The sequence below is a fragment of the Phocoena sinus genome, chromosome 2, assembly GCF_008692025.1.
Source record: "Phocoena sinus isolate mPhoSin1 chromosome 2, mPhoSin1.pri, whole genome shotgun sequence".
In the NCBI taxonomy this organism is placed as follows: domain Eukaryota; kingdom Metazoa; phylum Chordata; class Mammalia; order Artiodactyla; family Phocoenidae; genus Phocoena; species Phocoena sinus.
Window position 1 is genome coordinate 66,616,707 of NC_045764.1, and position 27,152 is coordinate 66,643,858.

General features: G+C 40.0%; 1 non-coding gene across 1 annotated transcript; it reads left to right on the forward strand.

Moving 5' to 3' along the window:
* The first annotated feature begins 13,800 nt into the window (after positions 1–13,800).
* LOC116750080 lies at positions 13,801–13,905 on the forward strand. Its single transcript, XR_004348816.1, has one exon. It is a non-coding gene; the product is annotated as a U6 spliceosomal RNA (small nuclear RNA).
* The last annotated feature ends 13,247 nt before the right edge of the window (positions 13,906–27,152 follow it).

Genomic DNA, 27,152 nt, shown 5'->3' on the forward strand with positions numbered 1-27,152 from the left:
CAAGCAGGGGCCACTCCTCATCGCGGTGCATGGGCCTCTCACCGTCGTGGCCTCTCTTGTTATGGAGCACAGGCTCCAGACGCACAGGCTCAGTACTTGTGGCTCACGGGCCCAGTTGCTCTGTGGCATGTGGGATCTTCCCAGACCAGGGCTCGAACCCGTGTCCCCTGCATTGGCAGGCAGATTCTCAACCACTGGGCCACCAGGGAAGCCCCAGACCCTTTCTTTTTCTCTTCTTCTGAGACCCCTATAATTTGAATGTTGGTGCTTTTAATGTTGTCCCAGAGGTGTCTGAGACCGTCCTCAATTCTCTTCATTCTTTTTTATTCTACTCTGCAGTAGTTATTTCCACTATTTTATCTTCCAGATCACTTATCTGTTCTTCTGCCTCAGGTATTCTGCTATTGATTCCTTCTATAGAATTTTAAATTTCATTTATTGCATTGTTCATCATTGTTTGTTTGCTCTTTAGCTCTTCTAGTTCCTTTTTAAACGTTGTATTTTCTCCATTCTATTTCCAAGATTTTGGATCATCTTTACTATCATTACTCTGAATTTTTTTTAGGTAGACTGCCTATTTCCTCTTCATTTTTTAGGTCTGGTGGGTTTTTACCTTGCTCCTTCATCTGCTGTGTGTTTCTCTGTCTTCTCATTTTGCTTAACTTACTGTGTTTGGGGTCTGCTTTTCACAGGCTGCAGGTTCGTAGTTTCTGTTGTTTTTGGTGTCTGTCCCCAGTGCTAAGTTTGGTTCAGCGGGTTGTGTAGGCTTCATGGTGGAGGGGACTAGTGCCTGTGTTCTGGTGGATGAGGCTGGATCTTGTCTTTCTGGTGGGCAGGTCCACGTCTGGTAGTGTGTTTTGGGGTGTCTGTGGCCTTATTATGACTTTAGGCAGCCTCTGTGCTAACGGATGGGATTGTGTTCCTGTCTTGCTAGTTGTTTGGCATAGGATGTCCTGCACTGTAGCTTGCTGGTCGTTGAGGGAAGCTGGGTGCTGGTGTTGTGATGGAGATCTCTGGGAGATTTTCACCGTTTGATATTACGTGGAGCTGGGAGGTCTCTTTTGGACCAGTGCCCTGAAGTTGGCTCTCCCACCTCAGTGGCACAGCCCTGATGCCTGGCTGGAGCACCAAGAGCCTGTCCTCCACACAGCTCAGAATAAAAGGGAGAAAAAAAAGAAAGAATAAAATAAAATAAAAGTTATTAAAATAATTATCATGAAAAAAATTTTAAAGTAATAACAACAAAAAAAACCAGAACCCTAGGACAAACGGTAAAAGCAAAGCTATATAGACAAAATCACACACAGAAGCATACACATACACACTCACAAAAAGAGAAAAAGGGGGAAAAAATATATATATCGTTTCTCCCAAAGTCCACCTCCTCAATTTGGGATGATTCATTGTCTATTCAGGTATTCCACAGATGCAGGGTACATCAATTGACTGTGGAGATTTAATCCGCTGCTTCTGAGGCTGCTGAGAGAGATTTCCTTTTCTCTTCTTTGTTCGAACAGCTCCTGGGATTCAGCTTTGGATTGGCCCCGCCTCTGCGTGTAGGATGCCAGAGGGCGTCTGTTCTCTCATACAGGATGGGGTTAAAGGAACCGCTGATTCGGGAGCTCTGGCTCACTCAGGCTGCGGGAGGGAGGGGTACGGAGTGCGGGGCGGGCCTGCGGCGGCAGAGGCCTGCGTGACATTGCACAGCCTGAGGTGCACCGTGCGTTTTCCCGGGGAAGTTGTCCCTGTATCACGAGACCCTGGCAGTGACGGGCTGTAGAGGCTCCCGGAGGGGAGGTGTGGACTGTGACCTGTGCTCGCACACAGGCTTCTTGGTGGCGGCAGCAGCAGCCTTAGCGTCTCATGTCCGTCTCTGGGGTCCGCGCTCTCAGCCGCGGCTCGTGCCCGTCTCTGGAGCTCCTTTAAGCGGCGCTCTTAATCCCCTCTCCTCACGTACCAGGAAGCAAAGAGGCAAGAAACAGCCTCTTCTTCAGCAGGTCCAGACTTTTTCCCGGACTCCCTCCCGGCTAGCCGCGGTGTACTAACCCCCTGCAGGCTGTGTTCACGCCGCCAACCCCAGCCCTCTCCTTGGGATCCGACCTCCGAAGCCCGAGCCTCAGCTCCCAGCCCCCGCCCGCCCCGGCGGCTGAGCAGACAAGCCTCTAGCTGGTGAGTGCTGGTTGGCGCCAATCCTCTGTGCGGGAATCTCTCCGCTTTGCCCTCTGCACCCCTGTTGCTGTGCTCTCCTCTGCGGCTCCGAAGCTTCCCCCCTCCGCCACCCACCCTCTCCACCCGCGAAGGGGCTTCTAGTGTGTAGAAACCTTTCCTCCTTCACAGCTCCCTCCCACTGGTGCAGGTCTCGTCCCTATTCTTTTGTCTCTGTTTATTCTTTTTTCTTTTGTCCTACCCAGGTACCTGGGGAGTTTGTTGCCTTTTGGGAGGTCTGAGGTCTTCTGCCAGTGTTCAGTGGGTGTTCTGTAGAAGTTGTTCCACATGTAGATGTATTTCTGATGTCGTTGTGGGGAGGAAGGTGATCTTCGCGTCTTACTCTTCCGCCATCTTTTTTTTTTTTTTTTTTGCGGTGCGCGGGCCTCTCACTGTTGTGGCCTCTCCCGCTGCGGAGCACAGGCTCCGGACGCGCAGGCTCAGCGGCCATGGCTCACGGGCCTAGCCGCTCCGCGGCATGTGGGATCTTCCCGGATCGGGGCACTAACCCGTGTCGCCTGCATCGGTAGGCGGACTCTCAACCACTGCACCACCAGGGAAGCCCTCTTCCGCCATCTTGAAGCTCCTCCAAGTTGTACTCTCTGCCCGGGGAGAAATTCCAACGGCAGGTATTGGTGACACATCCTCTTCTTTAGCAGGTGGCAGACTGGCAACTCCTGGCACAAGGTGGCCATCCCTGGTTTCACATGAACATGATCTCAGGCACAAACCTCCTTGTTTTTACATTTTGTCTTTAAGTTACTTGTTGAAACAACTCGCCGGCGGTCCCAAGTACTGTCGCGGCTTCGGCTGGTGGGGCTCCTCCAGAGCCAGCAGCTCCAGTGAGGCCGCCCTCCCCTCGGGCTCCAGGGCAGTTCAGTAGCAAGATCTTTTTTGATCCACCTCCGGAAAATTTTCCCCAGGACCAGCCTTCAGATGCCTCTCCTCACAGTTACAATGAATATCTTTCATATTCTTCTGCGAGGCCGACGCCGTGTATGAGGTGCTGGAAAATGAAGCAGGAAAGACTTGTGCAACTCTTCCAGAGTCTTTGCTTCAAAACACTGGACTTACACCTTCCTGCGACCGGAAGGCTTCCCCAGCATTTCCCGAGGTCCTGGCTTTGTTAGAAGTGCTAACGAAAGAGGTTCAGTGGCCGAATGCACAGCAAGCCAAACGCCAAGACTCCAGGGTTCTCAGCCCAGCGCAGATCTCTGACTGCCTGAAGCGCAGGGCTCAGGGCACTTGTGGGATTTTTAAAAAAATCAGTGTAGAGAGGTCAGATGGAATTCTAAAGTATGTTCAAGGAAAGTCTGAGAAACAACACTTCAGCAGGGTTTCAGGCTACAAAATCAACACACAAAAATCAAACATACTTCAATATACTAACAACAAAGATGTGAAAAAAAAATTAAAAACACAAGACCATTTATAACCACTCAAAAGCAAATGAAATACCTAGACATGAATCTAACAAAATATGTACATGATTTGCGGCTGAAAATTATAGAAGACTTTCTCGTGTTTCCATGACTTTCCTGACTTTAACACTTTTAAAGATCACAGGGCAGGTATTCTGCTGAATGTGGGTCAATTGGGGTTTGTAAGATGCTCCTTCATGATTAGATGCAGTTTATGCATCTTTAGGATATGAGAGCGATCTGCTTGTGACATCTGTCACCCTGTTGATTGCCAGGGTTGATCTGATCTGGCTGGCTGGGTGGGTGTCCCCGTCCTTGATCATGGTTCCACATGCTTCCTCCCAAAGCTGCACACTGACTGGGTCAAAGAGGACGAACTTCCCTGAAAGGGGAGGACTGATCTTCCACCAAGGGTATAGCTGTGTTCCCCTGCTAGAACCTCCAGACGAGTTCTCAGGTTATGCATCTTTGGCGGGAATATCACAAAAGTGATGCTGCATTCTTCTCGTTGCATCCCCTCAGGGATCACAGGGCTTCAGTTTGTCCCATTACTGATGGTGTTCACTTTGATTAAGGTGTTGTCTCTCAGGCTTTTCCACTATTTGATGCACAGTTCTATAAGCTTGGACAAATACATAGAATCATGTAACCATTACCATAGATGAGATGCAAACAGTTTCATCACGCCATAAAATATTACTCCAGAAACACTGTAGTGAAGCCCTCCCTCCGCCCCTAATACCTGGCAACCACTGATCTGTTCTCCATCTCTGTAGTTTTGCCTTTTCATAATGCCATATAAATGGAATCATACAGTATGTAGTTAAAGTTGCTCTATTGCCGTTTGTAATTAATAAATATTTAGGGGGAAGTAATTTTAAACTATGTAATATCCTCCTCATCAAACTTTCCACCAATTTGTTTACCTATTTATATCAGTATGAAATTCCTGATTAATTAAATGGTTATTATCCATTACTATTATTATGTTTTTGATTCTCAAATTGTCCCTGACTTGACTAATGGGAATCCCTTCAAATTACTATCAGTGTCTTTTTGACATAGTCCTATCATTTTTGAGTACCTCCTGGCTTTCCATCAGAACATATCCCAGGCTTACTTGTGCTTATTCATGTTGGGATGTTCCTTCTCCCAGGTCCTTTCAGTAGACAGAGCAAGAGAATACATACGTATACACACACACACACACACACACACACACACACACATTTATTTCTATCTCTATTGAAAACTATAAGCTCACACCAATACCTTGAATTCCAATCCAACATCACAGGGTTTATTCAAGTCATGTTTGTAACGCCTTTCTCTAATAGTGAGAAACGTGGCTCCATTCATCCTTAGTTATATAACCAATTTTGCATCACCACCACCAGCCCCTCTCTCCTGCAAAATTCCCACTCAGGTTTTGACTTCTCACATAGGACAAGCCCACTGCATGAACACCCTCCTCTCCCTGCTTGGGCTCCAACACCCTATGCCAGGCTGGCCTTCTACATGGATGCCCACCTTTCCACTGCTCAGGCTCTGAAACCCAACTCTGGGCCTCCCCAACAACCCCATGTGATTTCCTTCCCCACCCTGCTCAGGACCTTACACTCAAGACGGCCCCTTCCCCTCTCTATTGGGATATCCTCCTCACCCTTCTTGGGCTCTGAGTCCCCAGGATGGGCCACCCCCACTTGTGAATGCATTTCCTATGCCAGCCTACCCCTCCCCTGCCCCATGGACACCCTTGTCACCCTGTGCTGGCAGCTCTGCAATGAAATACCCTCCCCATGTTGTTCTGGCTCCTACACTGGGCCTTAGGCCAACTTCCTGCATGGATGCCCTCCTCACACTGGCAGACAGACAGATTAAGGCAGATCACCTTGGTCAAGTTAAAGCTGGTCTATGTCCAGTGTGCATTTACCTCTAGAGCAGTACCTGTTCATGGGTCTCAGTTGGTGAACTTTAAACTCCTACATGTGTCTCCTCATAAATGTGAGACTGCCAAAATCTCTGCTTAGCTCTTTAGCCCCTTGGTAACTTTATGTTCATTTTCTTGGAATCTCATGAGCTCAGTTTAAGTGTCAACAAATGTTGAGATGGGATTATAAATAGAATTTCAGGCTCACTTCTTTGTATTTCTCTCTCTTCCGGGATCTTTTCCCCTCAAATCCCACCTACCTAGGTAGCCCTGAACTCCAATTTTTGTCTCCCTTAGCCCAGTAAACTTGCTGCAGGTTCTATGCTTCTGCTTTATATTCAGTCTCTGTGGCCAGAACTGTGAATTGGCAACCACTCTGAGAGGAAAAAGTCACTAAGAATGTAGAACACAATCAATGCACTTCTCTCTGCTTGAGGACAATAGTCCTTCAAGTCCTAGCTATCTTGCTTACTCTCGAATGCCTTCAAAAGATAAAAAAAAAAAACAAAAAAAAACAAAAAAAATCGTTTTACAATCAGACAAGAAAAAGGAATAAAAGGTATTCAAATTGGAAGGAAAGAGGTAAACTGTCACTATTTGCAGATGACATGATACTTGATATACAGAGTCCTAAAACACTCCACACAAAAATTATTAGAACTAATAAACGAATTCCTCAAGGTAGCAGGATATAAGATTAATATACAGAAATCTGTTGCATTTCTTTATACTTACAATGAAATATCAGAAAGAGAAAGATTTTAAAAATCCCATTTAAAATCGCATTAAAAAAATACCTAGGAATTTAACCAAAGAGGTGAAAGACCTTTACACTGAAAACTATAAAACATTATTAAAGGAAACTGAAGGTAATTCAAAGAAATGGAAAGGTATCCCATGCTCTTGGATTGGAAGAATTAATATTGTTAAAAATGGCCATACAGGGCTTCCCTGGTGGTGCAGTGGTTGAGAGTCCACCTGCCAATGCAGGGGACACGGGTTCGTGCCCCGGTCTGGGAAGATCCCACATGCTGTGGAGCAGCTGGACCCGTGAGCCATGGCCGCTGAGCCTGCGCGTCCGGAGCCTGTGCTCCGCAACGGGAGAGGCCACAACAGTGAGAGACATGCGTACTGCAAAAAAAAAAAAAAAAAAAATGGCCATACTACCCAAGGCAATCTACAGATTTAATGTGATCCCCATCAAAATACCCATGACATTTTTCACAGTACTAGAACAAATAATTCTAACATTTATATGGAAGCACAAAAGACCCAGAATTGCCAAAGCAATCCTGAGGAAAAAAACTGGGGGCGTAACCCTTTCAGACTTCTGACAATACTACAAAGCTGCAGTTATCAAAACAGCATGGTACTGGCACAAAAACAGACATATAGATCAATGGAACAGAATAGAGAGCCCAGAAATAAGCCCACACACTATGGTCAATTAATCTACAACAAAGAAGGCAAGAATATACAATGGAGATAGGACAGTCTCTTTAACAAGCGGTGTTGGGAAAGCTGGACAGCTACATGTAAATCAATGAAATTAGAACACTCCCTCACACCATATACAAAAATGAACTCAAAACGGTTGAAAGACCTAAATATAAGACATGACACCATAAAACTCCTAGAAGAGAATATTGGCAAAACATTCTTAGACATTAATTGTAGCAATATTTTCTTAGATCAGTCTCCTGAGGCAAAATAAATAAAAAGCAAAAATAAACAAATGGGACCTAATCAAACTTGAAAGCTTTTGCCCAGCAAATGAAACCATCAACAAAATGAAAAGACAGCCTACGGAGTGGGAGAAAATATTTGCACACAATGTAACCAACAAGGAGTTAATATACAAAATATACAAACAGTTCATGCAACTCAATATCAAAAAAACAAAACAACCCAATTAAAAAAATGGGTAGAAGACCTAAACAGACATTTCTCCAAAGAAGACATACAGATGGCCAACAGTCACAAGAAAAAACACTCAATATTGCTAATTATTAGAGAAATGCAAATCAAAACCACAATGAGGTATATCATCCCGCACCAGTCAGAATGGGCATCATCAAAAATCTACAAATAATAAATGCTGGAGAGGGTGTGGGGAAAAGGGAACCCTCCTACACCATTGGTGGGAATGTAAATTGGTGCAGCCACTATGGAAAACAATATGGAGGTTCTTTAAAAACTAAAAATAGAGTTACCATCTGATCCAGCAATCCCACTCCTGAGCATATATACAGAAAAGATGAAAACTCTACTTCAAAAAGATAGGTACACCCCAATGTTCATAGTAGCACTGTTTACAATAGCCAAGACATGGAAACAACCCAGTGCCAATCAACAGACAATTGGCTTAAGGTGTATATATATACAGTGGAACATTACTCAGCCATAAAAAAGAATGAAATATTCCCACTTGCAGCAACAAGGATGGACCTAGAGAATATCGTACTAAGTGAAGTAAGTCAGACAGAGAAAGACAAATACTATATCACTTACATGTGGAATCTAAAACAATAATACAAATAAACCTATATACAAAACAGAAACATGGGAATTCCCTGGCGGTCCAGTGGTTAGGACTCCACGCTTTCACTGCTGAGGGCCCAGGTTAAATCCCTGGCTGGGGAACTAAGATCCCACAAGCTGCACAGCATGGCCAAAAAAAGAAAAGAAAAGGAACAGGCTCACAGACATAGAAAACAAACTTATGGTTACCAAAGGGGAAAGCAGGGGAAGGATAAATTAGGAGTATGGGATTAACAGATACAAACTACGTATACGTAAAATACATGAGCAACAAGGATATACTATATAGCACAGGGAACTATATTCAATATCTTGTAATAACCTATAATGAAAATAATCTGAAAAAATACATATAAAACTGAATCACTTTGCTGTACACCTGAAACTAACACAGTATTGTAAATCAACTATATTTCAATTTAAAAAAAACCCAGCTTTTAAGCAAGTCTAGTTTTCATAGTGGTTTTCAGCAGGAGAATAACTCTGATACCAGCTCCTCTGCCATAGCTAGAAGCAGACATCTACATCTGAAGTTTTGGTTTTGTTTTTGTTAAATGCTTCTTTGAATTGGTGAGTCAATAGGTTCACTGTGTGATTTGGGCAGTGGGGGGAGAATTGGATTGGAGTATGTGTAGACCACCATCCTTCTAGAGCAATTGCCTACTTAGGCACTGGAAAAAAACTAGGTGTATTCTGTTCTTCTCTAGAAAGAGCTAATATGAAACCAGCCATCCTATAAGAGCAGTGTTCTCCATACCCTAAAGGGCTCAGATGAAGGTGGAAACTGTTTCTCTTAGTAGACAGCACATTTCTTCCTTTTATCAAGTCTATATCAACATAAAGAAATTTCAAATTAGGGTTACAAAAATTATAGCATATTTTAAGTGTTTATATGTAACAAATGTGACCTTTATAAAAAGGCAAAACATGCAATTCTTTACGTTTTATTTACTAGCTACTTATGAGAATATGAATTACAGTGCACTATCAGTACTGATGTTCATTAAAGGGCCACAGTTTAAAGCTGTAAGTGTACTTTGTAAAGAGAGATATGAACTTATTGGTATATGACATTTACAATTTAAATGCGAATGTTATTCTGTGAATTGTGGGTCCCTGGCCATCTGGCTATGACAGGCTCTAGCTGGGAGAACTTCCCAAAGAAACAGAAGTTATAAGGAAATCCCTGACTGTGGACCTTCCCCTTGGCATAAACTCTGAAGGAAGAGGATTAAGGGATTTAAAATTTACCACCTTTACAAGTGTTTTAGTAGGTTGTCTTCACACCCAAGTACCTGAAGGTAACTGAATTAATTTGGGGATTGTTTCCCCCAATGTAAAGAGAGATTATCCATCTTAATCTTACAGAGTTGTGAGAATTCAATGAGACGAGGGTACACGAAATCACCTGGCAAATACTAGTTGCTTTTTTTAGTGACTATTTCCAAAGATGGTTCAAGATTTTATTAATGATTGCTAAGACTGTGTGGACACAATGTCTCGATTATCTGTTGCATGTGTAGAATACTTCCATTTTCCACAATGGCTGGCAAAATTTTAATTCAGTAGTCTAGTTGGGTGAGAGCAGCTATATATAATATACATATATTCATAGTTTTCATGAACATGAAATGATAAAGACCTAGAAGTCTCTTTAGGATTATCCTGGTTGGATCTCTTTATTTCATGGATGAGGAAATGGAAACCCAGGAGGTGAAGTGTCTTGCCCTAGTATCCTCATTGGTTATTGGCAGTGAGACCAGCATGTGGGAGCCCAGACTTCTGACCGTGTTTACCTGGAGGCCTAGGTTCATAACTGGTGCTTTGTCTCTTCTGCCTCATTCTCATGGCCAAAGCAAGTCACATAGCCCACCCAGATTCAAGGCTGGGGAAGCGGGGTCCACCTCCTGGTAGGAGGAGCCACAAAGTCACATAACAACAGGCATGGATACAGGACAGGTTGAAGAACTGAGGATATTTTTGCAATCAATCTACCACAAAAAGCAAATGCTTCCCATGGCCCTGACACTTTTTTCAAGTACGAGCATTAAGCGTGTTTTTTGACTTTCTAGACATCTCGGCACTGTGGAGAGGCCTCGGGAAGGAAGTCCTGTGAGTAACTGCGAGCCTCTTGTGGGCTCTGCCCTGCGCAGGATGCTGAGGGGAGAACAAAGAGGTCGCAATATGCAGGACTCAGTGACCTGGCCCTGCAGGCTCCCGAGCAAGGTAACATACACATGGGGGCAATCACGAGACAGTGAATGGCACGGAGGACAGGTGACCCAACGTGGAGAAGGAGGGGAAAGCAGACTGCCAACAGTCTGAACAACAAAACTTCCTTGAAAGAAATGAAATTTACACCAAGCGGGGGAAGGCAAATAGAACTTAACTAGCCAGACGGAGGGAAGAATGTCTTAGCTGAGGGAAATGATGTGATAGAAAGGGCAACATCAGGGGTGAGCTTGGGTTACTGAGGGAAGATAGCATTCGAGGTGGAAAGACAGGGTTAGGCCAGATAGTAGAATCTGTCCACCCAGGATGGCTGGGTCACAGTGAGGTGGCTGGAGCTGCACATACAGGAGGGTCTGTGAGGCAGGATGTGGAAAAGGAGGACAGACCTGGTGGTACCTGTGAGGCAGAGCTGGGGCAATTTCCGGAGCAGAGAAAACAGAGAAGCCTTCTCTACCTGCCCAGGTGCCAATGGAAAAGAACTTGGGTTAAGGTCTGGGTAGTGAACCTAAAAGGTTAGCTGATTTGAAGGGAGAATTGGTAGGATTTGGAACATTTACGTCCCTTGCATTCAGACACTCATGGCAGACTGTATAAGCTAGTTCCGTGTTTAGTGATATTGAATGCAGATGTGTAAAATTGGAGGTTCTTCCCCTCCATCACCACTGTCATCTCCACTCTTTTATCTTAAGTGCAAAAATATTAATCACTTGGTAGGTTAACAGAATTTGTCAGCTTATTTTTTCACCCCTGACAAAACATTTTAGTACCAAAACAAATCAAAAGTACATGTTAGGAAAGTTCACTTTTGAAAATTCTGTATTTGATATTGCTCATCTGTAGCACTTAAAACCAATCCTATTTAGACTCAGTATTTCAGTTTATATTCTAGACCTGCACTGTCTAGTCCAACAGAGAAGCCACTATTGAGTATATGAAATGTGCCCAGTCCAAACTGAAATGTGCTGAAAGTGTAAATTATATGCCAGATTTCAGAGACACTTATATCAAAGAATGTAAAGTATCTCTTAAATAATTTTTATATTGATTACTTATTGAAATGATAATGATTTGGATATATTGGATTAAATAAAATATATCATTAAAATTCATTTTACCTATTTCTTTTTACTTTTTAAACATTACTATTAAAAAAAGTAAAATTATATATGGGTTCACTTTGTGGATCGCATTACATTTCTGTTGGACGGTGCTATTTTTTTTCATATACACTTATTTTTTTTTGGCCATGGCGCAGCTGAGGGATATTAGTTCCCCAACAAGGGATAGAACCCACACACCCTGCATTGGAAGAGTGGGGTCTTAACCACTGGACTACCAGGGAAGTCCCAAGGACAGTGCTATTTTAAAGCTTCACTTTGTCTAGAAATATTATGTTATGAAGTGGCCCATACTGCAGTTAATGGCATTAACAAGTGGAATGATTTTACTTGCCTAATGACATGAAAAATTGTTCCATACATTTCTATTTTCTTCCCGGTTGAATCTGTGATTTAGTGATAAATCATACAAATATCATGAAGCACATGCTATATTATCTGCTTTCAGGCACAGCCCTTTATGTGATTATAATTTCTTTTCCCATAAGGGAGGGAATATGAAAGAGATTTACAATAAAAATTTACATTCATTAAAAAATTTTAACAATGAGTATTTTAGATTATCATTGAAGCATGATAAATAATGTGCCTGCATCATTTTAGCATCAATTTACAAAATGTATATGCAGTCAGCAGTAGGCCCTTACTGAACAGGTGTTATGTTTTGTTGCGGTTGTTATTGTTTAATTCGGTCTCTCAAATGTCTTTTTTCTTTTAAATAGATCTTTACTGGAGTATAATTGCTTCACAATACTGTGTTAGTTTCTGTTGCACAACAAAGCGAATCAGCCATATGCATACACGTGTCCCTATATCCCCTCCCTCTTGAGCCTCCCTCCCATCCTCCCTATCCCACCCCTCTAGGTCATCGCAAAGCACCGAGCCAAGCCGATCTCCCTATGCTATGCGGCTGCTTCCCACCAGCCAACTATTTTACATTCGGTAGTGTACATATGTTGATGCTACTCTCACTTCACCCCAGCTTCGCCCTCCCACCCCATGTCCTCAAGTCCGTTTTCTATGTCTACCTCTTTATTCCTGCCCTGCAACTAGGTTCATCAGTACCATTTTCTTTTTTTTTAAGATTCCATATATATTCGTTAGCATACAGTATTTTTCTCTTTCTGACTTACTTCACTCTGTATGACAGACTGTACAGCAGTCCCATTGCTGCTGCTGTTTGACCCATTGCTGCTGCTGTTTCTTTTTCTTCGTGGCATTGACTTTTTGAAGATTTTAGGTCAATTGCCTTGTAAAATATCCTACATGGCATCCTTTCACTTGTCCCACTATCCCCTGAATTCCTAGAAAATGGAGATCAGGTCTAGAGAAGCTTGATTACGTTCAGGCAAACGATTTTAGTAAGAATACTTAATAGTTGATGTTGTGTACTTAATATTGCCTCATATTAGGAAGCACAAATATCAAGCTTTTCTACAATTTGTCATGTTGAATTTGATCACTTGTTTAAAGTTGTGATCGCCAGACTTCTCCATTGCAAAGGTATGTGTTTCCATTTGCAATTAATATGTAATCTGGGGATGATACCATGTGGATGTATGGTTTCCTGATAATTGTTCACTTAATGGCTGCAGCATATATTACTAATCCTTGCTTGAACCAATTATTTCATTAGGAGTTGCAAAAAATGATGATTTTTAAATTCTATCATTCCTTGCCCTCTTCCATAAAGAATCACTTTTTTTCTCTCTCTCTCTCTCCTTTTTATTACCATGAATTCATAGATTGTTATTTATGCATTATATTACAATTACAGTCATTGTTCTTTCTGATGCTCAAATTGTCCCAAATTTGGCCATTGTCCTTTAGACATGTCCCATCATTATTTGAGCACTTCCTTGCTTTTTGGCACAATGAAATGTCCCAGGCTTACCTTCTACTTTCTCTGCCCCAGACTGGGGCTGCTTTAGTGAAGAAAGATATTTAGAAGCCAAGATCTGAACATTAGGCACGCTCAGTGCTTCTAGGGTCTCTCAACGAACACTTTTTCAAATTGAGATGTAATTACTATATGACAAAATTCACTCTTTAAAAGTGAACAATTGGGGACTTACCTGGTAAAACAGTGGTCAAGACTCCATGCTCCCAATGCAGGGGGCCCAGGTTCAATCCCTGGTCTGGGAACTAGATCCCACATGCATGCCACAGCTGAGAATTCACATGCCACAACTAAGGAGCCTAGGTGCCACAACTAAGGAGCTGGTGAGCCACAACTAAGGAGCCCACCTGCAGCAACTAAGACCCAACACAACCAAATTTTTTTAATTAATTAATAAAAAAGAGAGCTAATGCCTTAAAAGCAGCCAATTGAAAATGCAAATCAAAACCACAAGTGCTTGCTTCAGCAGCACATATACTAAAATTGAGATGATAACAGAGTTTAGGATGACCTCTGCACAAGGATGACATGCAAATTTGTGAAGCATAAAAAAAAAAACCCACAGTAAGATACATTTCACATCCACTAAGGTGACTATCATTAAAAAAAATTTTCTTTAAACAGAAAATAACAAATGTTGGCAAGAATATGGAGAAACTGGAACCCATGTGCATTGCTGGTGGGAAGATAAAATAGTGCAGCAATTATGGAAAACAGTATGGTGGTTCCTCAAAAAAATGAAAAACAAGAGTTTCTCTATGACCCAGCAATTCCAATCCTAGGGATAAACCCAGAAGTACTGAAAGCAGGGTTTTAAAAAGATATTTTGAACACCTATGTGCATAACAGCCTTATTCACAAAAGGTTGAAGCAACCTGAATATATACAACCAGTGTATATATTCACATATATACTGAATATTATCTTCCTTTTAAAAGAAAGGAAATTCTTACACATGCTCCAGCCTGGATGAACCTTGAGGACATTATCTCAGTGAAATAAGCTGCTCGCAAAAAGAAAAATACAGTATGATCCACTTACATGAGGTACCTAAAGAAGTCAAAATCATAGAGACAGAAAGTAGAATGGTGGTTGCCAAGGGCTGGAGAGAGGAGGGCGTGAGGAGTTATTGTTTAATAGGCTATGGAGTTTTAGTTTGTAATATGAAAAGAGTTCTGGAGATATATAGTGGTGATGGTTGCACAACAATGTAAATGTACTGAATTTCACTGAACTGTACATTTTAAAATTGTTAAAATGATAAATTTTATGTTATGTATATTTTACCACAATTTTTAAAGTGTACAAGTTGATGATTTTTAGTGTGTTCACAACCATCACCACTATCTAATTTTAGAACATTTTAATCACCCCCCCCAAGAAACCTGGTAGTAGCAATTACTATTAACAATCACTCTCCAGTCCCCATTTTCCCTAGACCCTAATTGACTTTCTATTTCTATATACTTGCCTATTCTGGACATTTCATATAAATGAAATCATAAAGTATGTGGCCTTTGTGTCTTTCACTTAGCATACTATTTTCAAGATTCATCCATGTTGTAGTATGTATCAGTAATTCATTTCTTTTCATGGCCAGATAATATTCCATTGTGTGGATATACCACATTTGCTTTTTCATTCATTAGTTGGTGGATATTTGAATTGTTTCTATGTTTTGGCTGTTAATGCTTAAAATGGACAACCTAGAAGAAATGGATAAATTCCTAGAAATGTACAGTCTCCTAAGACTGAACCAGGAAGAAATGGAGAATGTGAACAGTCCAATTACCAGTATTGAAATTGAATCAGTAAAAAAACAAACAAAATAAAACAAACAAAAATTCCCAACAAACAAAACTCCAGGATCAGATGGCTTTACAGGTGAATTCTACCAAACATTTAGAAAAGAATTAATACCTATACTTCTGAAACTATTCCAAAAAGTTGCAGAGGAAGGAATGCTTCTGAGCTCATTCTATGAATCCACCATCACCAGACAAACCCAGACAAAGATATCACAAAAAAAGAGAAAATTACAGGCCAATATCACTGATGAACATAGATGCAAAAATCCTCAACAAAATACCAGCAAACAGAATCCAATAATACATTAAAAGGATCATACACCATGATCAAGTGGGATTTATCCCAGGGATGTAAGGAGTTTTCAATATCTGCAAATCAATCAATGTGATACACCACATTAACAAACTGAATAATAAAAACCATATGATCATTTCAATAGATGAGGAAAAACCTTTTAATAAAATTCAACATCCATCTGTGATAAAAACTCTCCAGCAACTGGGCACAGAGGGAACCTACCTCAACATAATAAAGGTCATATACGACAAACCCACAGCAAACATCATTCTAAATGGTGAAAAGCCGAAAGCATTTCCTCTAAGGTCAGGAACAAGACAAGGATGTCCACTTTCACCACTATTATTCAACATAGTTTTGGAAGTCCTAGCCATGGCAATCAGAGAAGAAAAAGAAATAAAAGGAATCCAAATTGGAAAAGAAGAAGTAAAATTATCACTGTTTGCAGATGACATGATACTATACATAGAGAATCCTAAAGATGCCACCAGAAAACTACTAGAGCTAATCAATGAATTTGGTAAAGTTGCTGGACACAAAATTAATGCACAGAAATCTCTTGCATTCCTATACACTAACAACAACAAACTATCAGAAAGAGAAATTAAGGAAACAATCCCATTTACAATCACATCAAAAAGAATAAAATATCTAGGAACAAACCTGCCTAAGGAAGCAAAGACCTGTACTTGGAAAACTATAAGTCACTGATGAAAGAAATTGAAGATGACACAAACACATGGAAAGATATACCATGTTCATAGATTGGAAGATATAACATTAAAATGACCATGTTACCCAAGGCAATCTACAAATTCAATGTAATCCCTATCAAAATACTAAGGGTATTTTTCACAGAGCTAGAACAAATAATTTTAAAATTTGTACAAAAACAAAAAAGACCCTGAGTAGCCAAAACAATTTTTAGAAAAACAGAGCTGGAGGTATCACGCTCCTTGACTTTAGACAATACTACAAAGTTACAGTAATCAAAACAGTATGGTAGGGCTTCCCTGGTGGCGCAGTGGTTGAGAGTCCGCCTGCCGATGCGGGGGGCACGGGTTCGTGCCCCGGTCCGGGAGGATCCCACGTGCCGCGGAGCGGCTGGGCCCGTGAGCCATGGCCGCTGGGCCTGCGCGTCCGGAGCCTGTGCTCCGCAACGGGAGAGGCCACAGCAGTGAGAGGCCCACGTACCGCAAAAAAAAAAAAAAAAAAAAAAAAACAGTATGGTACTAGCACAAAAACAGACACATAAATCAATGGAACAGAATAGACAGCCCAGAAATGAACCCATGCACTTATCATCAATTAATCTACAACAAAGGAGGCAAGAATAGACAATGGAAAAAAGACAGTCTCTTCAATAAGTGGTGCCTGGAAAACTGTACAGCTACATGGAAAAGAATGAAATTAAAACGTGCTCTAACACCATATACAAAAATAAATTCAAAATATAAGACTGGAAACCATAAAACTCCTAAAGGAAAACATAGGTGGAATACTCTTTGACATAAATTGTAGCAATATATATTTTTTTGATCTGTCTTCTGAAGTAAGGGAAATAAAAGCAAAAATTTTTTTAATGGGACCTAATTAAACGTAAAAGCTTTTGTACAGCAAAGGAAACCATCAACAAAATTAAAAGACACCCTACTGAATAGGAGAAAATATTTGCAGATAATAGGACCAATACGGGGTTAATATCCAAAATATATAAATAGCTCATACAACTCACCATGCAAAAAACAATAAACCCAGCTAAAAAATGGGCAGAAGATCTGAATAGACATTTTTCCAAATAGGACATATAGATAGCCAAGAAGTACATGAAAAGGTGCTCAACATCCCTAATAATCAGGGAAATACAAATGAAAACCACAATGAGATATCACCTCACACATGTCAGAATGGCTATCATCAAAAAGAACACAAATAACAAATGTTGGGAGGACATGGAGAAAAATGAACCCTCATACACTGTTGATGTAAATTGATGCAGCCACTGTGGGGAAACAGTATGGAGGTTTCTCAAAAAACTAAAAATAGAACTACCCTACCATATGACCCAGCAATTCCACTCCTGGGTAGATAACCACAAAAAACACAAACAATAATTCAAAAAGAAACATGCACCCCAATGTTCATAGCATTATTTACAATTGCCAAGATATGGAAACAACATAAACGTCCATCAGCAGATGAATGGATAAAGAAGATGTGGTATATATATAATGGAATATTACTAAGCCATAAAAAAGAATTAAATTTTGCCATTTGCCAACAACATGGATGGACTTGGAGGGTATTATGCTAAGTGAAATAAGTCAGATACAGAAAGACAAATACCATATGAAATCACTCATATGTGGAATCTAAAAAATAAAGCAAAGAAGTGAATATAACAAAAAAGAAACAGATTCACAGATATAGAGAATAAACTAGTGGTTACCAGTGGAGAGAGGGAATCAGGGAGGGGCAAGATGGGGGTAGGGGATTAAGAGGTACAAACTACTATGTATAAAATTAAAAAGCTAGGGAATTCCTTGGCAGTCCAGTGGTTAGGACTCCATGCTTTCACTGCTGAGGGCCCAGGTTGATCCCTGGTGGGGGAACTAGGATCCCATAAGCCATGCAGCACGGCCAAATCAATAAACCAATCAATAAATAAGGTACAAGGATATATTGTACAACACAGGGAATATAGCCAATATTTTGTAATAACTATAAATGGAGTATAACCTTTAAAAATTGTGAATCACATTGTACACCTGAAACTTATGTATTAATAATATTGTACATCAACTATACCTCAATAAAAAATTTAAAAAAAGAATAACGCTGCTATAAACATCAGTGTACAAGGTTTTGTGTGAACATATATTTATATTTTTCTTCAGAATATTCCTGGAAGTGGAACTGGTAACTCTATTGTTTAATTTTTTGAGGAACTGCCAGACTGTTTCCCACAGTGGCTGCACCATTTTACATTCCTACCAATGTGAAGGTTTCAGGTGAACAGTTTTTGAATCTTGTCATTTTCTAAACTTTCTAAAAAGGTTGTATAATGTGGTTTAAATTATATAGTTTGTTTTGTTTTGCAAATTTGTAATAAAATAAGCTGGGAATGCCACACATTATTTCAATAATAAAAAATAAAATACTACCTCTGGTATCTATAAACTAGATTATTTTTCTATTCAACTCTAACACCTGTCGCCTTCTGACTACTTCACTGACCGACAGGAAAACATGCGGGTGATTCTCAGATAGACCTGGCACGTGGCGCTGGCGAGACTGTTTTAGCATTCAGCATCACTCCCATCCGTCCTCCGCAATGCAGAGCAGCAGGGAACTACATTTCCCAGAAGACACCCCCTTTCTCCACCTCCCACCCCTGCTTCCAGGCAGGAGTTTGCATGAAAGGAATTTGGGGGAAATTTGGAATGCAAAAAGGAGAGGGAATCTATTATTCTGCAGAGGTGGCAACAGCCAGGTGCTGCACAGATATGAGTGAGAAGGCTTCCCAGCAAGCTCTCAGGAGCCAAACTTCAGGCTGACACCTTCCACGTCCACTTCTACCTTCGCAGTAGCTGCCCTGAGTTCCGCTCCCTCGGCTCTTCCAACAGTCCTGTAAGCCCCTGTTGCTATATTATGCCCTTTATACCCGGAAGACATAGAGTGGCTTGTGTTTTCCTGAACAAATCCTAAGTAATACACATGCATATTGGGACAGAGGTACCATTTAAAATTTAAAATATTTAAATATAACGAAGGCGGGGAAATGCAGTGTGTCTAGAGACAGTGGGTTTTTTTTCACCAACGGGGAATTTCTGTTTTGGAGCCAAACTTGAGTCCAGGCTTGCTACTTTTTAGTTTATCATGAGCATTTTAAAAAGGCGCCATTAAAAACTCACTGTAAACACCATTTAATGGTAGAATAATCATCAGATATCCTGTGACTTAACGAATTAGTTCCATAATGTTGGCATTTAGGTTGTTTTTATTATTTTGGCTATTATGAATAATCCTGAAAAGAGCGACTTTTTTGATTGCTTCCTTTAGACAGATTCCAAAAAGAGACATTTCTGATTCAAAGAATAGAAACATATTAAAGATTATTGATACACATTGCTAGATTTGTTTCCAGAAATGTAGTAATTTACACTCTTACATGTGACCAAATATTCGTCTTGCCGCTCTATGACTGCCATCAAATACTATAATGTAAAAATAATGTGTGCTAATTTGAAAGGTAAAATTTCAGGTTTATTTTTTATTCACTTGTTGATTAGCCATTTCTCTTCTCCCCGCCCCCCCTTCCTTTCCTTCTGTCCTAAAGTCCCTCCCCTCCTCTCCCCTCCCCTCCCTTCCCCTTTGCTCTCCTTTCCTTTTCTTTTTTCTCTTTCCTTCCTACTTTTTTTTCTCTCTCCCTTCCTCCTTCCTTTCCTCTAGTCTTCCTTCCTCTCTCGAATTCACATACTTTGCCTATAAATCTGTCAAATGTTATGTTTTTATAAATCTCCCAACTTCCTGTTGCATTTAATTTTGTTTATATTTTATTATATAGCAGTATGTTTATGTAGCAGAAATCTATTCCTTTAGAGTTCCTAACATTGCTTTTAATATTAAATAGTTTATCTGCCATTCAGAAATCAGATGAGTATTAACTTCTGTTTTCTATTAGTTATGGCTTGATTTAAAATTGTGTCTGGGTGTTATACATTAACTCTTTGACTTACCTGAACTTTTTTTGGGGGGGGGTATATTTTAAAAGGAGAAGATGTAACTTAATTTTCTCCCCAAACAACTAGTTTCTTGAGCACCCTTTGGTGCTCCCTACTATTATGTAATTATATTTTTTAGATTCTAAATGTGGCTCTTTTAAATAAGTAGGACATGCTTGTTGGAAAAAAGTCCAAATACTTCGGAAATACATAGTGTGGAAAGTGAAAGAATCACCCTCTAGAGATAACCATTGATAATGATTTAGTGAATTTTTAAAAATTGGCCTTTTAAGTTGAAGCATACAAATAACATGCATAGATTTTAAGTGTATAGTTTGATGAGTTGTTGTTTTTGGTTTTTGGTTTTTTTTGTGGTACGCGGGCCTCTCACTGTTGTGGCTGTTCCCTCTCCTCCAGTCCGCACTGTGTGGCACCTACCTTGCTTTGTTCCACATAATGGCCTGAGGACTGAATCATTTTGAAAGGGAAGAACAAAAGGAAAGAGGAAGTGGTGTGGAAGTATTGTCATTCCTTTAAATCTTAGTTACTCTAAAGGGTATGACAGGGCTTCCCTGGTGGCGCAGTGGTTGAGAGTCCGCCTGCCGATGCAGGGGACACGGGTTCGTGCCCCGGTACGGGAAGATCCCACATGCCGCGGAGTGGCTGGGCCCGTGAGCCATGGCCGCTGAGCCTGCGCGTCCGGAGCCTGTGCTCCGCAACGGGCGAAGCCACAGCGGTGAGAGGCCTGTGTACCGCAAAAAAAAAAAAAAAAAAAAAAAGGGTATGACATGGTAGTCATTATGTTTTTAATTTGCATATCTCTGATGACTAATGATGTAGAACTTCTTTTAAGTGCTTATTGGGCATTTGTACACCTTTTGTCAAGTGTCTGTGTGAGGTTTTTGCCCATTTACAAAGTGTTTTTTCTTTGTCTTATTGATTTGTAAGAGTTGCTCATAAAGTCTGGATCCAGTCCTTTTTAAATGTGTGTATTGAGAATGTATTCATCCACTCTTTGGCATGTCTTTTTATTTTCTTAATGGTATTGATGATCAGAAACATACTTTTTATGAAATCCAATTTATGAGTTTTAAATTTCATGGCTAGTGGTTTTTGTGTGTCATCTGAAATATTTGCCCACCTCCAGTTCATGAAGATATTCCCCTGTATTTTCTTTTAAAGGCTTTAAAGGTTTAGATTTTATGTTTAGACCTTTGATGCATCTCAAATTAATTTTTGTGTATGCTGTCAGACAAAGGCCAAGATGACGTTTTTTCCATAGAGCTATCCAGTTGTGCCAACATTTATTGTTGCAAAAGATCTTCATTTCCTGATGAATGATCTCAGCTATTTTGTCAAAAATCAATTCTCATATATGTGTGAATTTATTTCTGGACTCTCTGTTCTGTTTCATTAATCTGCAGTGTACCAATGTACTAATACCCCCATTGTACTTGATTACTGTAGCTTTATATTCAGGTGGTGTAAGTGCTCCACTTTCATTCTTTTTCAAGATAGTTTATGCTACATCCTTTGGATTTCCATTAAACTTTAGAATCAGTTTCTTGATTAGCTACAAAAAAAATGCTGCTTGGAATTAGGATAATGTTGAATCTGTAGTTCAAATTGGGGAAAATTACCACCTTAATAGTATCAAATTTTCTATTCCAGGAACATTTTATATATATATATATATATATATATATATATATATATATATATATACATATTCATTTAGGACCTTGTTAAATTTTCTCACAATGATTTATAATTGTGGGATAAACGTCTTACAGATCTTTCATCAAATTTATTCCCAAATAATTTGTTTTTGAATGATATTGTTAAGTGTTTTTTTTTTTTTGCAGTACGCGGGCCTCTCACTGTTGTGGCCTCTCCCGTTGCGGAGCACAGGCTCCGGACGCGCAGGCTCAGCGGCCATGGCTCATGGGCCCAGCCGCTCCGTGGCATGTGGGACCTTCCCGGACCGGGACGCAAACCCGTGTCCCCTGCATCGGCAGGCGGACTCTCAACCACTGCGCCACCAGGGAAGCCCCTGTTAAGTGTTATTTTTTAAAGTACATTTTTTTCTGTTGTTTTTGGTAGCATATACAAATACAGCTGATATTTATATATTAACCTTGGATCATGCAATGTTCTTTTTTATATTGAAATATAGTTAGTCTACAATGTTGTGTTAGTTTCAAGGGTACAGCAAAGTGATTCATTTATACATATATATATTCTTTTACAGATTCTTTTCCATTATAGGTTATTACAAGATATTGAGTATAGTTCCCTGTGCTATATAATAGGTCCTTGTTGTTTACCTGTTTTATAAAGAGTAATGTGTATGTGTTAATCACAAACTCCTAGTTTATCTCTCCCTGCTCCCCTCTCCCCCCGACTCCACTATCCTCTTTTGTTTTTTATGTCTGTGAGTCTATTTCTGTTTTGTAAATAAGTTCACTTGTATCCTTTTTTTTTAAGATTTCCCATGTAAGTGATATCATATGATATTTGTCTTTCACTGACTTACTTCACTTAATATGATAATCTCTAAGTCCATCCATGTTTCTGCAAATGGCATTATTTCATTCTTTTTAGAACTGAGTAACAGTCCATTGTGTGTGTGTGTGTACACACACACAACATCTTCCTTATCCATTCATCAGTCGAGGGACATTTAGGTTGCTTCAACGACTTGGCTATTATAAATACTGCTGCTATGAACACTGGCGTGCATGTATCTTTTTCAATTAGAGTTTTCTCTGGATATATTCCCAGGAGTGGGATTGCAGGATCATATGGTAACTCTATTTTTAGTTTTTTAAGGAACCTCCATACTGGTCTCCATAGTGGCCGTACCAATTTACATTCCCACCAACAGTGTAGGAAGGTTCCACTTTTTTACACCCTCTCTAGCATATTTTTTTAAACATCTTTATTGGAGTATAATTGCTTTACAATGTTATGTTAGTTTCTGCTGTATACAAAGTGAAGCAGCTATATGTATACATATATCACCATATCCCCTCCCTCTTGCGTCTCCCTCCCACCCTCCCTATTCCATCCCTCTAGGTGGTCACAAAGCACTGAGCTGATCTTCCTGTGCTATGCAGCTGCTTCCCACTAGCTATCTATTTTACATTTCGTAGTGTATATGTGCCAGTGCTAATCTCTGACTTTGTCCCAGTTTACCCTTCCTCCTCCCCATGTCCTCAAGTCCATTCTCTATATCTGAGTCTTTATTCCTGTCCTGCCCCTAGGTTCTTCTGACCATTTTCTTTTCTTTTCTTTTTTAGATTCCATATATATGTGTTAGCATACGGTATTTATTTTTCTCTTTCTGACTTCACTCTGTATGACAGATTCTAGGTCCATCCACCTCACTACAAGTAACTCAATTTCATTTCTTTTTATGGCTGAGTAATATTCCATTGTATGTATGTGTGCCACACCTTCTTTATCCATTCATCTGTTGATGGACACATAGATTGCTTCCATGTCCTGCCTATCGTAAATAGTGCTGCAGTGAACACTGTGGTACATGTCTCTTTTTGAATTACGGTTTTCTCAGGGTATATGCCCAGTAGTGGAATTGCTGGGTCATATGGTAGTTCTGTTTTTAATTTTTAAAGGAACCTCCATACTGTTCTCCATAGTGGCTGTATCAATTTACATTCCCACCAACAGTGCAAGAGGGTTCCCTTTACTCCACACCCTCTCCAGCATTTATTGTTTGTAGATTTTTGGATGATGGCCATTCTGACTGGTGTGAGGTGATACCTCATTGTGGTTTTGATTTGCACTTCTCTAATGATTAGTGATGTTGAGCATTCTTTCATGTGTTTGTTGGCAATCTGTATATCTCCTTTAGAGAAATGTCTGTTTAGATCTTCCACCCATTTTTGGGTAGGATTGTTTGTTTTTTTAATACTGAGCTGCATGAGCTGCTTGTATATTTTAGAGATTAATCCTTTGTCAGTTGCTTCATTTGCAAATATTTTCTCCCATTGTGAGGGTTGTCTTTTGGTTTTGTTTATGGTTTCCTTTCCTATGCAAAAGCTTTTAAGTTTCATTAGGTCCCATGTGTTTACTTTTGTTTTTATTTCCATTTCTCTAGGAGGTGGGTCAAAAAGGATCTTGCTGTGATTTATGTCATAGAATGTTCTGCCTATGTTTTCCTCTAAGAGTTGCATAGTGTCTGGCCTTACATTTAGCTCTTTAATCCATTTTGAGCTTATTTTTGTATATGGTGTTAGGGAGTGTTCTAATTTCATTCTTTTACATGTAGCTGTCCCGTTTTCCCAGCACCACTTATTGAAGAGACTGTCTTTTCTCCATTGTATATCCTTGCCTCCTTTATCAAAGATAAGGTGACCATATGTGCATGGGTTCATCTCTGGGCTTTCTATCCTGTTCCATTGATCTATATTTCTGTTTTTGTGCCAGTATCATACAGTCCTGATTACTGTAGCTTTGTAGTATAGTCTGAAGTCAGGGAGCCTGATTCTTCCAGCTCTGTTTTTCTTTGTCAAGATTGCTTTGGCTGTTTGGGGTCTTTTGTGTTTCTACACAAATTGTAAAATTTTTGTTCTAGTTCTGTGAAAAATGACACTGGTACTTTGAGAGGGATTGCACAGAATCTGTAGATTGCTTTGGGTAGTATAATCATTTTTACAATGTTGATTCTTCCAATCCAAGAACATGGTATATCTCTCCATCTGATTGTATCGTCTTTAATTTCTTTCATCAGTGTCTTATAGTTTTTTTGTTGTTTTTTTAAAGGAAAGCCAACGTTGGGGGAAGATGTGGAATCTTTTTTTAATTAATTTTTATTTTTGGCTGTGCTGGGTCTTCGTTTCTGTGCAAGGGCTTTCTCTAGTTGCGGCAAGCGGGGGCCACTCTGCATCACAGTGTGCGGGCCTCTCACTATCGCGGCCTCTCATTGCAGAGCACAGGCTCCAGACGTGCAGGCTCAGTAGTTGTGGCTTACGGGCCCAGTTGCTCCATGGCATGTGGGATCTTCCCAGACCACGGCTCAAACCCGTGTCCCCTGTATTGGCAGGCAGATTCTCAACCACTGCACCACCAGAGAAGCCCAGTGTCTTATAGTTTTCTGAATACAGGTCTTTTGTCTCCGTAGGTAGGTTTATTCCTAGGTATTTTATTCTTTTTGTTGCAGTGGTGCGTGGGAGTGTTTCCTTAAATACTCTTTTGGATTTTTCATCGTTAGTGTATAGGAATGCAAGAAATTTCTCTGTATTAATTTTGTATCCTGCTACTTTACCAAATTCATTGATTAGCTCTAGTAGTTTTCTGGTAGCATCTTTAGGATTCTCTATGTATAGTATCATGTCATCTGCAAACAGTGACAGCTTTACTACTTCTTTTCCGATTTGGATTCCTTTTATTTCCTTTTCTTCTCTGATTGCTGTGGCTAAAACTTCCAAAACTATGTTGAATAAGAGTGGTGAGAGTGGGCAACCTTGTCTTCTTCCTTATCTTAGAGGAAATGCTTTCAGCTTTTCCACCATTGAGGACGATGTTGGCTGTGGGTTTGTCATATATGGCCTTTATTATGTTGAGTTAGGTTCCCTGTATGCCTACTTTCTGGAGAGTTTTTATGGTAAATGATTGTTGAATTTGGTTGAAAGCTCTTTTTGCATCTATTGAGATTATCGTATGGTTTTTAATCCTTCAGTTTGTTAATATGGTATATCACATTGATTGATTTCCGTATATTGAAGAATCCTTGCATTCTTGGGATAAACCTCACTTGATCATGGTGTATGATCCTTTTAATGTGCTGATGGATTCTGTTTGCTAGTATTTTGTTGAGGATTTTTGCATCTATGTTCATCAGTGATATGGGCCTGTAGTTTTCTTTTGTTGGGACATCTTTGTATGGTTTTGGTATCAGGGTGATGGTGGCCTCGTAGAATGAGTTTGGGAGTGTTCCTCCCTCTGCTATATTTTGGAAGAGTTTGAGAAGGATGGGTGTTAGCTCTTCTCTAAATGTTTCATAGAATTCACCTGTGAAGCCATCTGGTCCTGGGCTTTTGTTTGTGGGAAGATTTTTAATCACAGTTTCAATTTCAGTGCTTGTGATTGGTCTGTTCTTATTTTTTATTTCTTCCTGGTTCAGTCTTGGAAGGTTGTGCTTTTCTAAGAATTTGTCCATTTCTTCCAGGTTGCCCATTTTATTGGCATATAGTTGCTTATAGTAATCCCTCATGATCCTTTGTATTTCCGCAATGTTAGTTGTTACTTCTTTTTCATTTCTAATTCTGTTGATTTGAGTCTTCTCCTTTTTTTTCTGGATGAGTATGGCTAATGGTTTATCAATTTTGTTTATCTTCTCAAAAAAACAGCTTTTAGTTTTATTGATCGTTGCTATTGTTTCCTTCATTTCTTTTTCATTTATTTCTGATCTGATCTTTATGATTTCTTTCCTTCTGCTAACTTTGGGTTTTTTGTTGTTCTTCTTCTTTCTCTAATTGCTTTAGGTGTAAGGGTAGGTGGTTTATTTGAGTTGTTTCTTGAGGGAGGATTTTATTGCTAGAAACTTCCCACTTAGAACTGCTTTGGCTGCATCCCATAGATTTTGGGTCATCGTGTTTTCATTGTCATTTGTTTTCAGGTACTTTTTGTTTCCTCTTTGATTTCTTCAGTGATCTCTTGGTTATTTCATAGTGTATTATTTAGCCTCCATGTGTCTGTGTTTTTTAGGATTTTTTTCCTGTAATTGATATCTAGTTTCATAGCATTGTGGTTGGAAAAGATACTTGATACAATTTCAATTTTCTCAAATTTACTGAGGCTTGATTTGTGACCCAAGATATGATCTATCCTGGAGAATGTTCCATGAGCACTTGCAAAGAAAGTGTACTCTGTTGTTTTTGGATGGAATGTCCTATAAATATCAATTAAGTCCATCTTGTTTAATGTATCATTTAAAGCTTGTGTTTCCTT